The sequence below is a fragment of the Bos mutus genome, chromosome 9 (assembly GCF_027580195.1).
Source record: "Bos mutus isolate GX-2022 chromosome 9, NWIPB_WYAK_1.1, whole genome shotgun sequence".
Lineage (NCBI taxonomy): Eukaryota > Metazoa > Chordata > Mammalia > Artiodactyla > Bovidae > Bos > Bos mutus.
In genome coordinates, this window is record NC_091625.1 from 25,520,398 (window position 1) to 25,537,097 (window position 16,700).

A 16,700-nucleotide genomic window follows, 5' to 3' on the forward strand; every position below is an offset into this window, starting at 1 on the left:
ACTAATTAACTGATACTGAAAACACTTTATATTATTGGGTTTTTTTCATTTTTATTTTTATATATTATTGTTAATTATACTTTCCTGTTATTTTTTTCTTTTTAATCACTTCAAAACTCTTTTATGGAGATCTGTGGCCTTTCCTCTGTTTTATGTCCTCAATATTTATATCTCAAAAACATCACTTGGAAATGCTTTAGACCTGAGGAAATACAAGATTCTTCTACAGGCTATAAGACATTGGGTATGTTTTTTATCAAAATGTACAGCTACTTTACTATCATGCCATTTTTAGTGTGTTGCTTTTTTAACTGTTTCTGGTCTCAAGGGTACCTTTAGCCTGATGAGCAAGCATATTTATAAAAAACAAATCCTTTATAATTGACTCACACACTGAATATAAAGGTTTGTCAAGGTGAGCTGGTTCAGATTTGAGTAATTCTTTTCCTTTATACCTAGTATAGTAGTAAGATAGTAGTAAGAAAGAGCTGAACTTCTTGGGATAGACAATGCCATAATGACAATATCAATTTAGTATAATTAAAAGCTGACTGATAACATTAACTTATTTGACATTTTCAACTTTTCACTCCTCAAAGACGTGTAAAAGGTTTACCATAATTCACTGAAATCCAGTAACTCAAAATATTTTCCAGTTGACCTATCATTCTGATTTACTAACATGTCATTCTGTACTCACTGCTGCTGCTGCTGCTAAGTCACTTTAGTCGTGTCTGACTCTGTACGACCCCAGAGACGGCAGCCCACCAGGCTCCCCCGTCCCTGGGACTCTCCAGGCAAGAACACTGGAGTGGGTTGCCATTTCCTCCTCCATGCATGAGAGTGAAAAGTGAAAGTGAAGTCGCTCAGTCAGGTCCGACTCTTCGCGACCCCATGGACTGCAGCCCACCAGGCTCCTCCGTCCATGGGATTTTCCAGGCAAGAGTACTGGAGTGGGATCACTAGTCCTTCTTAAGAATGTTTTTACCTCCCAGAATGTAAAGAGTAAGGGCCTTGGCCTCTGCTATGTGAGACAGGCTGGTCATATATAAACATTTTTAAAATTAGGACCCTTTTCCCCTCTTCTGTCGAGGCGCAGTCAGCTTTTTCACACACACGTCTACTTCCTTTACTCCCTTGAGCATCTACACAAGTTGATGCTGGTCAATGGATGAGGAAATGTTTTGGGAAGAAAAGGCAATAACTAGGATCAGAAAGGGACAAAGTTTGATTTTATGCTGCTTTGCTCTGTAATGTTGGCCAAATCAATTTAACAGTTAAAGTCACTGAGGCTTGGCTATCTAATGCAATATTTTATCAGGATCAGTTGAAATAATATGTGTCAACAACAGAACACACACAAACAGTAGAATATACCCAAACACAATCATATGATGACATGAGAACTAAGTATGGCATGGTATACAACACACTTAGCTTTTGAGATAACAGTCTCATGTTCTAACAAATATTTCAACTAGGCTGTCATTCATTGAACACTGAGCAGGCAAGTTCTTAGATTTTCACTGGCTAATAAATAAGTATATGGCATAAAAGAAAGCACAGCTATAAAAAAAAAATCATAGATGGATATACTCCCCATCTCTGAGTTTAGCTATCTCTTTAGGTTTACTTGTTAAAAAACAAACAAAACAAGAATACAATCTAAACAAAATTGGAAACTCATAAAAAAGGAATTATACCCAATAAACATATTTTTATTTTGTACCCTCACATCTTAAACTGCTTTTTTTCAGGTAAAACAGTATGTAGCTCTTTGCAAAGGTAAGTCAGATAATACTCCTAATAAAACAATTTCTTGATCAAGATTTCTGTATGAGGTTGAAATTAATACGCAGTGGTGGCTTCCCTGATGGGTCAGTGGTAACAGAATCCACCTGCCAATGCAGGAGATGAAGGTTCCGTCCCTGGGTGGGGAAGATCCCCTGGAGAAGGAAAGGGCAATTCACTCCAGTATTCTTGCCTGGAGACTCCCATGGACAGAGGAGCCTGGTGGGTTACAGTTCAAAGGGGTCACAAAGAGCTGGACATGACTGAGCACGCATGCACAACCTAGGTATCACACAGAGATCAGTTCTTTACTTAGGGAGGTCTATGCAGGCAGCTGATCTCTGTATCCAGAAGGACATGCTAATCTTCTTCTGATATATTGGTTTAACAAAAACATGCCTGAGATGAATGTTACTGCCCAATTCCTAAAATGATTCCTTCCGGGGAGGAGAGAAAAGAGATTTCCAAAATTAGTTCTTTGCAGCCTGAGATAGTTGCTGCTGCTTAATCTTCTGAATTTTGCCACTGTAAGTTGATCTAAATGTCCTCATTTCACTGTTCCCATTATAATTAAACTCACTCAGATCTAGGGCACATGTTTTGATGAACAGCAGCACTGTTTGGGGACATCTCATTAGAGACTGTTTTTCACAGGTGGAAATAACAAAATGGGATACATTGTTTCATTCACTTTCCCCCCTTTTCCACACAGACCTTTACTGCCAAGCCATAGAGACAAACATATTGATAGTTCAAAAAAAAAAAAAAGCTACATAATAGCAATACCAAACTTGCATAACAGAAGACAGAGTACAATTTAACACTTTGGTGATTTTACAATCAGTTACATCTTTTGTTCTGACTAGAGAACTAGGCGAACTTGTTTATCTGGAGGTTATAAATACGACTGGAGCATTCTGACCTTGTAACTGGAAATCATACTATGAGTTCTGGAAGCCCACTGTAAAATCCTTCTTCAAAGCATGGAAATACATTTTTAACATTTACCTAAGGGGGAATAAAAAGAAAGGCAAAATCGTTGTCTGAGAAGGCCTTACAAATAGCTATGACAAGAAGAGAAGCAAAAGGCAAAGGAGAAAAGGAAAGATATTCCCATTTGAATGCAGAATTCCAAAGAGCAGCAAGGAGAGATAAGAAAGCCTTCCTCAGCGATCAGTGAAAAGAAATAGAGGAAAACAACAGAATGGGAAAGACTAGAGATCTCTTCAAGAAAATTAGAGATACCAAGGGAACATTTCACGCAAAGATGGGCACAATAAAGGACAGAAATGGTATGGACCTAACAGAAGCAGAAGATATTAAGAAAAATAAACAAGAATGGTGGCAAGAATAAACAGAAGAACTATACAAAAAAGATCTTCACAATCCAGATAATCACGATGGTGTGATCACTCATCTAGAGCCAGACATCCTGGAATGTGAAGTCAAGTGGGCCTTAGAAAGCATCACTACAAACAAAGCTAGTGGAGGTGATGGAATTCCAGTTGAGCTCTTTCAAATCCTAAAAGATGATGCTGTAAAAGTGCTGCACTCAATATGCCAGCAAATTTGGAAAACTCAGCAGTGGCCACAGGACTGGAAACAGTCAGTTTCACTCCAGTCCCAAAGAAAGGCAATGCCAAAAGAATGCTCACAATTGCACTCATCTCACACGCTAGTAAAGCAGTGCTCAAAATTCTCAAAGCCAGGCTTCAACAATATGTGAACTGTGAACTTCCAGATGTTCAAGCTGGTTTTAGAAAAGGAAGAGGAACCAGAGATCAAATTGCTCACATTCTCTGGATCATCGAAAAAGCAATAGTGTTCCAGAAAAACATCTACTTCTGCTTTATTGACTATGCCAAAGCCTTTGACTGTGTGGATCATCACAAACTGTGGAAAATTCTTCAAGAGACAGGAATACCAGACCACCTGACCTGCCTCTTGAGAAATCTGTATGCAGGTGAGGAAGCAACAGTTAGAACTGGACATGGAACAGACTGGTTCCAAATCAGGAAAGGAGTACATCAAGGCTGTATATAGTTACCCTGCTTATTTAACTTATACGCAGAGTACATCATGAGAAATGCCTGGGCTGGACGAAGCACAAGCTGGAATCAAGATTGCTGGGAGAAATATCAATAACCTCAGATATGCAGATGACACCACACTTATGGCAGAAAGCGAAAAAGAACTAAAGAGCTTCTTGATGAAAGTGAAAGAGAAGAGTGAAAAAGTTGGCTTAACACTCAACGTTCAGAAAACTAAGATCATGGCATCTGGTCCCATCACTTCATGGCAAATACATGGGGAAACAGTGGAAACAGTGTCAGACTTTATTTTGGGGGCTCCAAAATCACTGCAGATGGTGACTGCAGCCATGAAATTAAAAGACGCTTACTCCTTGGAAGGAAAGTTATGACCAACCTAGACAGCATATTAAAAAGCAGAGACATTACTTTGTCAACAAAGGTCCGTCTAGTCAAGGCTATGTTTTTTCCAGTAGTCATGTATGGATGTGAGAGTTGGACTATAAAGAAAGCTGAGCACTGAAGAATTGAAGCTTTTGAACTGTGGTGTTGGAGAAGACTCTTGAGAGTCCCTTGGACTGCAAGGAGATCCAACCAATCCATTCTGAAGGAGATCAGCCCTCGGTGTTCATTGGAAGGACTGAAGCTGAAACTCCAATACTTTGGCCACCTAATGCAAAGAACTGACTCATTGGAAAGGACCCTGATGCTTGGAAAGACTGAAGGCTGGAGAAGGGGACGACAGAGGATGAGATGGTTGGATGGCATCACCGACTCAACGGACATGAGTTTGTGACATGGAGAGTTTGTGACTCTCCTCCGGGAGTTGGCGACAGACAGGGAGGCCTGGTGAGCTGCAGTCTATGGGGTCACAAAGAGTCAGACACGACTGAGGCACTGAACTGAACTGAACTGAAGGGGGAATAATTGCCAATCTGATAAATGTGGTATAGTTAATGCTCTTCAAACATTCCTTTTCATGACTTTTTATCTTTGAGGCCTTTCCTTTTGTTCTTCAAATCAACATCACTGCAAGACATTCCCACAGAAGGGTTCTGTTCTCACTAAATTAAGGTAAACTGGAAACAAAAAGTTCTACAAGAAAATAAACTCCCTTTATTTCACCAAGGTTTTTCAATGACCTAAATGTAAACATTTACATGGTGGAAAAAAAAATTATCTGGCAAATTATCTTAAACAGATAGCTGATTGAAAATAATGAAACATGGTTAACATCTAATGGCTGTGAATGTGGGGAAAAAAACCCTAAAAACCAAAAAACCTCTTGTAATGCTCTATTTGTCTTAAAAAAATAAATAAATAAAAGGCCACAATGACATAAAACGAGTGTTTATTCCTACATCTCCTGTCACTGCTGCAACCCAGCCCGGTCAATTCTGTTTCCTGAATCTCTCCTTCTCCAGTTCACCTCCTCCTCTTGGTCTCAGCTCCCACAGAATGATTTTAGGCTTGTATTATCTCTCTGACTGTTTTTTTTACAATATAATTTATTCTCTGTTTTACTATGAACATAATGCATTTCATACTAGTAAATTTTTAAAATGCAGCAAAGTAAAAACAAAGAACTCTAAGATGAAATGCTAACACTGAGAAGCAATCATTGCTTGGGGGAGAAAAGGAAACTAGGGGCAATTACACTAAGTCAGACTTTCCCCAAGGGCAGAGGAGTGAGGCGCTGTGGCTTACCGTCAGGGTTCTGAGCTTCTTATAGGTACCTTCCTATAAAGGAGTATTAAAGGACTGTATAGAAAATAGATAAACAAGGGCCTACTGTATAGCACAGGGAAGTATATTCAATATCTTATAATAATCTAAAGTGGAAAAGAATCTGAAAAATTATTTATTTGTATATATAACTAAATCCATTCCCTTCTCATTAGAAGGAAATGGCAAACCACTTCAGTATTCTTACCTTGAGAACCCCAAGAACAGTATGAAAAGGCAAAATGAAAGGATACTGAAAGAGGAACTCCCCAGGTTGGTAGGGGCCCAATATGCTACTGGAGATCAGTGGAGAAATAACTCCAGAAAGAATAAAGGGAAGGAGCCAAAGCAAAAACAATACGCAGTTGTGGAGGTGACTGGTGATAGAAGCAAGGTCCAATGCTGTAAAGAGCAATATTGCATAGGAACCTGGAATGTCAGGTCCATGAATCAAGGCAAATTGGAAGTGGTCAAACAGGAGATGGCAAGAGTGAACGTCGACATTCTAGGAATCAGTGAACTACAATGGACTGGAATGGGTGAATTTAACTCAGATGACCATTATATCTACTACTGTGGGCAGGAATCCCTCAGAAGAAATGGAGTAGCCATCATGGTCAACAAAAGAGTCCAAAATGCAGTACTTGCATGCAATCTCAAAACGACAGAATGATCTCTGTTCGTTTCCAAAGCAAACTATTCAATATGACGGTAATTCAAGTCTATGCCCCAACCAGTAAGGCTGAAGAAGCTGAAGCTGAACGGTTCTATGAAGACCTACAAGACCTTTTAGAACTAACACCCAAAAAAGATGTCCTTTTCATTATAGGGGACTGGAATGCAAAAGTAGGAAGTCAAGAAACACCTGGAGTAACAGGCAAATTTGGCTTTGTAGTATGGAGTGAAGCAGGGCAAAGGCTAATAGAGTTTTGCCAAGAGAACGCACTGGTCATAGCAAACACCCTCTTCCAACAACACAAGAGAAGACTCTACACATGGACATCACCAGATGGTCAACACCGAAAACAGATTGATTATATTCTTTGCAGCCAAAGATGGAGAAGCTCTATACAGTCAACAAAAACAAGACCAGGAGCTGACTGTGGCTCAGATCATGAATGCCTTATTGCCAAATTCAGACTGAAATTGAAGAAAATAGGGAAAACCACTAGACCATTCAGGTATGACCTAAATCAAATCCCTTATGATTATACAGTGGAAGTGAGAAATAGATTTAAGGGACTAGATCTGATAGATAGAGTGCCTGAAAACTATGGACAGAGGTTTGTGACACTGTACAGGAGACAGGGATCAAGACCATCCCCAAGAAATGCAAAAAAGCAAAATGGCTCTCTGAGGAGGCCTTACAAATAGCTGTGAAAAGAAGAGAAACGAAAAGCAAAGGAGAAAAGGAAAGATATTCCCATCTGAATGCAGAATTCCAAACAATAGCAAGGAGAGATAAGAAAGCCTTCCTCACAGATCAATGCAAAGAAATAGAGGGAAACAACAGAATGGGAAAGACTAGAGATCTCTTCAAGAAAATTAGAGATACCAAAGGAACATTTCACGCAAAGATGGGCTCAATAAAGGACAGAAATGGTATGGACATAACAGAAGTGGAAGATATTAAGAAAAATAAACAAGAATGGTGGCAAGAATAAACAGAAGAACTATACAAAAAAGATCTTCACAATCCAGATAATCACGATGGTGTGATCACTCATCTAGAGCCAGACATCCTGGAATGTGAAGTCAAGTGGGCCTTAGAAAGCATCACTACAAACAAAGCTAGTGGAGGTGATGGAATTCCAGTTGAGCTCTTTCAAATCCTAAAAGATGATGCTGTAAAAGTGCTGCACTCAATATGCCAGCAAATTTGGAAAACTCAGCAGTGGCCACAGGACTGGAAACAGTCAGTTTTCACTCCAGTCCCAAAGAAAGGCAATGCCAAAGAATGCTCACAATTGCACTCATCTCACACGCTAGTAAAGCAGTGCTCAAAATTCTCAAAGCCAGGCTTCAACAATATGTGAACTGTGAACTTCCAGATGTTCAAGCTGGTTTTAGAAAAGGAAGAGGAACCAGAGATCAAATTGCTCACATTCTCTGGATCATCGAAAAAGCAATAGTGTTCCAGAAAAACATCTACTTCTGCTTTATTGACTATGCCAAAGCCTTTGACTGTGTGGATCATCACAAACTGTGGAAAATTCTTCAAGAGACAGGAATACCAGACCACCTGACCTGCCTCTTGAGAAATCTGTATGCAGGTGAGGAAGCAACAGTTAGAACTGGACATGGAACAGACTGGTTCCAAATCAGGAAAGGAGTACATCAAGGCTGTATATAGTTACCCTGCTTATTTAACTTATACGCAGAGTACATCATGAGAAATGCCTGGGCTGGACGAAGCACAAGCTAGAATCAAGATTGCTGGGAGAAATATCAATAACCTCAGATATGCAGATGACACCACACTTATGGCAGAAAGCGAAAAAGAACTAAAGAGCTTCTTGATGAAAGTGAAAGAGAAGAGTGAAAAAAGTTGGCTTAAAACTCAACGTTCAGAAAACTAAGATCATGGCATCTGGTCCCATCACTTCATGGCAAATACATGGGGAAACAGTGGAAACAGTGTCAGACTTTATTTTGGGGGCTCCAAAATCACTGCAGATGGTGACTGCAGCCATGAAATTAAAAGACGCTTACTCCTTGAAGGAAAGTTATGACCAACCTAGACAGCATATTAAAAAGCAGAGACATTACTTTGTCAACAAAGGTCCGTCTAGTCAAGGCTATGTTTTTTCCAGTAGTCATGTATGGATGTGAGAGTTGGACTATAAAGAAAGCTGAGCACTGAAGAATTGAAGCTTTTGAACTGTGGTGTTGGAGAAGACTCTTGAGAGTCCCTTGGACTGCAAGGAGATCCAACCAATCCATTCTGAAGGAGATCAGCCCTCGGTGTTCATTGGAAGGACTGAAGCTGAAACTCCAATACTTTGGCCACCTAATGCAAAGAACTGACTCATTGGAAAGGACCCTGATGCTTGGAAAGACTGAAGGCTGGAGAAGGGGACGACAGAGGATGAGATGGTTGGATGGCATCACCGACTCAACGGACATGAGTTTGTGACATGGAGAGTTTGTGACTCTCCTCCGGGAGTTGGCGACAGACAGGGAGGCCTGGTGAGCTGCAGTCTATGGGGTCACAAAGAGTCAGACACGACTGAGGCACTGAACTGAACTGAACTGAAGGGGGAATAATTGCCAATCTGATAAATGTGGTATAGTTAATGCTCTTCAAACACTCCTTTTCATGACTTTTTATCTTTGAGGCCTTTCCTTTTGTTCTTCAAATCAACATCACTGCAAGACATTCCCACAGAAGGGTTCTGTTCTCACTAAATTAAGGTAAACTGGAAACAAAAAGTTCTACAAGAAAATAAACTCCCTTTATTTCACCAAGGCTTTTTCAATGACCCTAAATGTAAACATTTACATGGTGGACTAAAAAAATTATCTGGCAAATTATCTTAAACAGATAGCTGATTGAAAATAATGAAACATGGTTAACATCTAATGGCTGTGAATGTGGGGAAAAAAACCCTAAAAACCAAAAAACCTCTTGTAATGCTCTATTTGTCTTAAAAAAATAAATAAATAAAAGGCCACAATGACATAAAACGAGTGTTTATTCCTACATCTCCTGTCACTGCTGCAACCCAGCCCGGTCAATTCTGTTTCCTGAATCTCTCCTTCTCCAGTTCACCTCCTCCTCTTGGTCTCAGCTCCCACAGAATGATTTTAGGCTTGTATTATCTCTCTGACTGTTTTTTTTACAATATAATTTATTCTCTGTTTTACTATGAACATAATGCATTTCATACTAGTAAATTTTTAAAATGCAGCAAAGTAAAAACAAAGAACTCTAAGATGAAATGCTAACACTGAGAAGCAATCATTGCTTGGGGAGAAAAGGAAACTAGGGCAATTACACTAAGTCAGACTTTCCCCAAGGGCAGAGGAGTGAGGCGCTGTGGCTTACCGTCAGGGTTCTGAGCTTCTTATAGGTACCTTCCTATAAAGGAGTATTAAAGGACTGTATAGAAAATAGATAAACAAGGGCCTACTGTATAGCACAGGGAAGTATATTCAATATCTTATAATAATCTAAAGTGGAAAAGAATCTGAAAAATTATTTATTTGTATATATAACTAAATCCATTCCCTTCTCATTAGAAGGAAATGGCAAACCACTTCAGTATTCTTACCTTGAGAACCCCAAGAACAGTATGAAAAGGCAAAATGAAAGGATACTGAAAGAGGAACTCCCCAGGTTGGTAGGGGCCCAATATGCTACTGGAGATCAGTGGAGAAATAACTCCAGAAAGAATAAAGGGAAGGAGCCAAAGCAAAAACAATACGCAGTTGTGGAGGTGACTGGTGATAGAAGCAAGGTCCAATGCTGTAAAGAGCAATATTGCATAGGAACCTGGAATGTCAGGTCCATGAATCAAGGCAAATTGGAAGTGGTCAAACAGGAGATGGCAAGAGTGAACGTCGACATTCTAGGAATCAGTGAACTACAATGGACTGGAATGGGTGAATTTAACTCAGATGACCATTATATCTACTACTGTGGGCAGGAATCCCTCAGAAGAAATGGAGTAGCCATCATGGTCAACAAAAGAGTCCAAAATGCAGTACTTGCATGCAATCTCAAAAACGACAGAATGATCTCTGTTCGTTTCCAAAGCAAACCATTCAATATGACGGTAATTCAAGTCTATGCCCCAACCAGTAAGGCTGAAGAAGCTGAAGCTGAACGGTTCTATGAAGACCTACAAGACCTTTTAGAACTAACACCCAAAAAAGATGTCCTTTTCATTATAGGGGACTGGAATGCAAAAGTAGGAAGTCAAGAAACACCTGGAGTAACAGGCAAATTTGGCTTTGTAGTATGGAGTGAAGCAGGGCAAAGGCTAATAGAGTTTTGCCAAGAGAACGCACTGGTCATAGCAAACACCCTCTTCCAACAACACAAGAGAAGACTCTACACATGGACATCACCAGATGGTCAACACCGAAAACAGATTGATTATATTCTTTGCAGCCAAAGATGGAGAAGCTCTATACAGTCAACAAAAACAAGACCAGGAGCTGACTGTGGCTCAGATCATGAATGCCTTATTGCCAAATTCAGACTGAAATTGAAGAAAATAGGGAAAACCACTAGACCATTCAGGTATGACCTAAATCAAATCCCTTATGATTATACAGTGGAAGTGAGAAATAGATTTAAGGGACTAGATCTGATAGATAGAGTGCCTGAAAACTATGGACAGAGGTTTGTGACACTGTACAGGAGACAGGGATCAAGACCATCCCCAAGAAATGCAAAAAAGCAAAATGGCTCTCTGAGGAGGCCTTACAAATAGCTGTGAAAAGAAGAGAAACGAAAAGCAAAGGAGAAAAGGAAAGATATTCCCATTTGAATGCAGAATTCCAAACAATAGCAAGGAGAGATAAGAAAGCCTTCCTCACAGATCAATGCAAAGAAATAGAGGGAAACAACAGAATGGGAAAGACTAGAGATCTCTTCAAGAAAATTAGAGATACCAAGGGAACATTTCACGCAAAGATGGGCTCAATAAAGGACAGAAATGGTATGGACATAACAGAAGTGGAAGATATTAAGAAGAGGTGGCAAGAATACACAGAAGAACTGTACAAAAAAGATCTTCACAGTCCAGATAATCACGATGGTGTGATCACTCATCTAGAGTCAGACATTCTGGAATGTGAAGTCAAGTGGGCCTTAGAAAGCATGACTATGAACAAAGCTAGTGGAGGTGATGGAATTCCAGTTGAGCTATTTCAAATCTGGAAAGATGATGCTGTAAAAGTGCTGCACTCAATATGCCAGCAAATTTGGAAAACTCAGCAGTGGCCACAGGACTGGAAACGGTCAGTTTTCACTCCAATCCCAAAGAAAGGCAATGCCAAAGAATGCTCAAACTACCTCACAATTGCACTCATCTCACACGCTAGTAAAGTAGTGCTCAAAACTCTCCAAGCCAGGCTTCAGCAATAAGTGAACCAGGAACTTCCAGATGTTCAAGCTGGGTTTAGAAAAGGCAGAGGAACCAGAGATCAAATCGCCAACATCCACTGGATCATTGAAAAAGCAAGAGAATTCCAAAAAAACATCTACTTCTGCTTTCTTGACTATGCCAAAGCCTTTGACTATGTGGATCACAGTAAACTGTGGAAAATTCTGAAAGAGATGGGAATACCAGACCACCTGACCTGCCTCTTGAGAAATCTGTATGCAGGTGAGGAAGCAACAGTTAGAACTGGACATGGAACAACAGACTGGTTCCAAATAGGAAAAGGAGTACGTCAAGGCTGTATATTGTCACCCTGCTTATTTAACTTCTATGCAGAGTACATCATGAGAAACGCTGGGCTGGACGAAGCACAAGCTGGAATCAAGATTGTTGGGAGAAATATCAATAACCTCAGATATGCAGATGACACCACCCTTACAGCAGAAAGTGAAGAGGAACTAAAAAGCCTCTTGATGAAAGTGAAAGAGGAGAGTGAAAAAGTTGGCTTAAAGTTCAACATTCAGAAAACGAAGATCATGGCATCTGGTCCCATCACTTCATGGCAAATAGATGGGGAAACAGTGGAAACAGTGTCAGACTTTATTTGGGGGGGCTCCAAAATCACTGCAGATGGTGACTGCAGCCATGAGATTAAAAGACGCTTACTTCTTGGAAGGAAAGTTATGACCCACCTAGACAGCATATTAAAAAGCAGAGACATTACTTTGCCAACAAAGGTCCGTCTAGTCAAGGCTATGGCTTTTCCGGTGGTCACGTATGGATGTGAGAGTTGGACTGTGAAGAAAGCTGAGCGCAGAAGAATTGATGCCTTTGAACTGTGGTGTTGGAGAAGACTCCTGCAAGTCCCTTGGACTGCAAGGAGATCCAACCAGTCCATCCTAAAGGAGATCAGCCCTGGGTGTTCATTGGAAGGACTGATGCTAAGGCTGAAACTCCAATACTTTGGCCACCTCACGTAAAGAGTTGACTCATTGGAAAAGACCTTGATGCTGGGAGGGATTGAGGGCAGGAGGAGAAGGGGACAACAGAGGATGAGATGGCTGGATGGCATCACTGACTCGATGGACGTGAGTTTGAGAGAACTCCAAGTGTTGGTGATGGACAGGGAGGCCTGGAGTGCTGAGATTCATGGGGTCTCAAAGAGTCAGACACGACTGAGACTGAACTAACTACTATAACTGAATCACTTTGTTGTACACATGAAACTAATACAACATTGTAAATTAACTACAATCTTTTTGAAAAAGGAATATTGAAGGACTTTTTTGGAGTCTTTTGGCTCTTTTTACATTAAAATTGTGTGCATCTGTAAGACATATGCACACCTCATTTTTTCCCTGCTCATATCCTAACCCAGAGCTAAAGAAATAAAGTGATACTGTGAAAGAAAGCATTTTTAGTAGCTCAGTAAAAACCGTTCCCTCCGACATTTTTTCCTTTACTAAAGGAAATACGTTCAGAGCACTGGCAGCCATCAATGTCAAGGACCTAGAGCAAGTTCCTTTCTTTGTCTCTGCAAGAGGTCTCCTGTGTTGTTTGCTGACTTCCAGGGGAATGCAACAAAAATGCTCCTTTGGAGAGGAGCACCAAATGGAGAGAGGAGGCTTTCATTTGCAATAGAGTGAAAGCTTCATGAGGGCAGGGGTTTGTCCAGGTTTTATTAAATGCCATATTCCAAGGGTCTATGCATTAAACATTAGCTCGTCAATAAATACTTCTTGAATCAATAAGTGGATAAATGAGGTCATGTTTTGATTTGTCTGAGAGTTGCTCTCCTACAAATATGCTATTTCACAGCTTTGATTAGCAATGTGTTCTCAAAAATAAACTCTCATGTCTTGATCTATTGGTAAATTACTAACTTGCTCAATTCTTCAGTTTCTTTTCTGTAATACAGCCCAACTTAGAGGAATATGAGAAATAAATGTGAAAAATCATCAAAGAGCCTTTTATCACCAAATTACTATTTCCAAAAGTTGAGGGCTATTGTACATACAGCATTGATATTTAAACTCTTTTTTATTAAATCTAATACAAAAATGTTTATTTGATATTATGTTATCCTAAGTTGCTTCAATCATGTCCAATTGTTTGTGACCCCGTGGACTGTAGCCCACTAGGCTCCTCTGTCCATGGAATTCTCCAGGCAAGAATACTGGAATTGGTTGCCACTCCCTTCTACAGGAGATAGTATCAACCCAGGAATCGAACCCAGATCGCCTGCATTGCAAGCAGATTCTTTACTGTGAGCTACCAGGAAAGCCCCCTCTCTTTATCTAGATACTGAAAAAGAAAATATATTAGCCATATATAATTAAAAATATATTAAATAGACTTCTTTCATTAATTTTAAATTAGTGGTTCTCTATGACTCTTACTTAATTCCACAATTTGAGGTCCATGTGTTTCTATAAAAAGCGTCATAGACAAAATATAGTAAAAATTTAAATAAAAAAATTTAAATTCAGTTCTTGAGTTATAAGAGCCATATTTTAAAACCTGAACATGGGAATTCCCTGGCGATCCAGTGGTTAGGACTCTGCCCTTTCACTGAAGGTTTAATCCCTGGTCAAGGAACTAAGATCATGCAAGCCATAGGTACGGAAAAAACAAAAAACCCTATTCGCAAGAGACAAAGAGTGAAGATAGAAATGTTTTCATATTTAAAGCTTATTGAGTATATGCATACAATACAAGATCTACAGTTCAGTTCAGTTCCTCAGTCGTGTCCAACTCTGTGACCCAATGGACTGCAGCACACCAGGCCTCCCTGTCCATCACCAACTCCCAGAGTCCACCCAAACCCATGTCCATTGAGTTGGTGAGGCCATCCAACCATCTCATCCTCTGTCGTCTAAGGGTACAACAAAAAATTTGGTGACTTTCTAGCAAAAGAAAGGTAAAAGTTGTGGGGAAAGAAAGTAAAAAAAAAAATAAACTTCTCTTTTTTATATTTTACGTACAATAGCTAGTCAATAAAATTTTTAATATTTAGTCTTTGAAGTCTCCTTCCTACAATAATTTAACTCATATATATTATAAGATTTTAAAACCTGAATTTACTTTTTAAAAAAGATTATCATGAAAAGTTTGAAAGAACTTTTTTCCTAACAGCAAGCACTACTGAGGTGACTAATGAATCAGGCACTGTGCTACAAACTTTCCAAATATCACCCTCTCCTCATAAAAATATCATAAATCCTCATAAATATCCTCATAAATATCATCCTATCCTCCAGCGAGGAAGGCAGTCTTAGCTCCATGTTACAGATAAGAAAAGGACAGCTGAGAAAAATTAGGGCCACTTTGCAAGGTCACAGGGCTTCGTTAAGTTGTGGAACAGGAATTCACAAGGCCATAGAGCCTCCAAGATCTCTCCTGAAAGTATTCTATGGCAAATGTATATATACTGCGACTTTCAAATCCACTGGACTTTGGAAATTCTCGGAACTACTTGGGGAAGAATGGTCTGGCAATCTAGTAGGCTACAATGGAGAAATGTGCTCACGGGAAGGAAGGAGTTAGGTTCTGGGCTTGGCTATCTCATAATCAGTCATGACCCTCTTTGGAAATAAGATAAACGCTCTAGGACTTCTAAGGTAAACAAAAGCAAGAGGTTGACAAGATTTTCAAGGTCTGTCTGGCTCTAACAGTTGGCTGAGATTTAGGAAATGTGCTAACACTATTTTTGAGGTTAAAAAAAAAATCTTCTCTTAAATCCAAACTAAACCTTCCTAAGAGTCTGCACTTCCTTGTGCTCCCTCATATCCGATGACATCTTCCTTCCACTACAGCGCCTTCAGCCCTGGAAAAATCCAGAGGTCAAGAAAGAACACCTTTTGTATACAAAGGATGTTTAAAAACAATAACAAAAATAAAACTAAAAAATTTTTAAAGGCAAAGAGGCTCTGTTCTACAGTTTGGAGCTAATAGCTCCATGAAGAAAAGTAGAAAATGAGAAAATTGACCAGCCACAGAAGCAGTATAATTTTTTTCTTTTACTTTTTTTACTTTTTCTTTCATTTTTTAACTTTTCTTAAGCAAACCCTTTGGTGTCTCATTTCATCTAGTTACAGGTGAAGAGGGGATAAGATTTGGTCTGTGGAACTCCAGAGAACATATTAATGAGCTATAGGAAGTCACAGAGAAATAAACATTCGGTCAGGGTAAAGGTCTAACAGAGCAATCTAATAATGGAACCGGCTGCGTCACAAAGAAGGGAACTCCCTGCCACGGGAAGCATTCAAGCAGGACAGGTCCCAGTTGTGACCTCCCAAACCACAAGGAATAACCCTGTGTATTTTTTTAATTGGGATATAATTGACATATAAGTTTCAGGTGTACAACATAATGACTCAGTAGATATATATATAGTGAAATGACAACTATAATGTCTAGTTAACATCTATCAGCATGCATAGCTACAAATTTTTTAGTGTGATAACAACTTTTAAGATCTACTCTCTTAGTAACTTGCAGATATACAATAGAGTACTATTAACTATAGTTACCAGGCTATACATTATATCCACAGAACTCACTTTATAACTGGAAGTGTGTACCTTTTTGACAACCTTCACCCATTTCGCCCATCCTGCAATACAGCCTTCTTTAATACAAGTATTTCTCCTCAAAATTCCTTCCACAGGGAAGTAAGAGTATGAACATAAAAGATATAGATGTGTTATTATTGCCTTTAAAAAGTCATAGAACAGTATGATCAGTTCAGTTCAGTCACAGTCATGTCTAACTCTACAACCCCATGGACTGCAGTACACCAGGCCTCCCTGTCCATCATGAACTCCCAGAGTTTACACAGACTCATGTCCATTGAGTTGGTGATGCCATCCAACCATCTCATCCTCTGTGGTCCCCTTCTCCTACCACCTTCAATCTTTCCCAGCAACAGGGTCTTTTCCACTGAGTCAGTTCTTAGCGTCAGGTGGCCAAAGTATTGGAGTTTCAGCTTCAACATCAGTCCTTCCAGTGAACACCCAGGACTGATCTCCTTTAGAATGGA

The 16,700-nt window shown here is 39.6% G+C and overlaps 1 protein-coding gene across 4 annotated transcripts in view; it reads right to left on the minus strand.

The window, feature by feature from the left end:
* Positions 1-16,700, minus strand: part of NCOA7 (nuclear receptor coactivator 7) — a 164,314-nt gene that overhangs the window by 82,349 nt on the left and 65,265 nt on the right. The window lies entirely within an intron of this gene.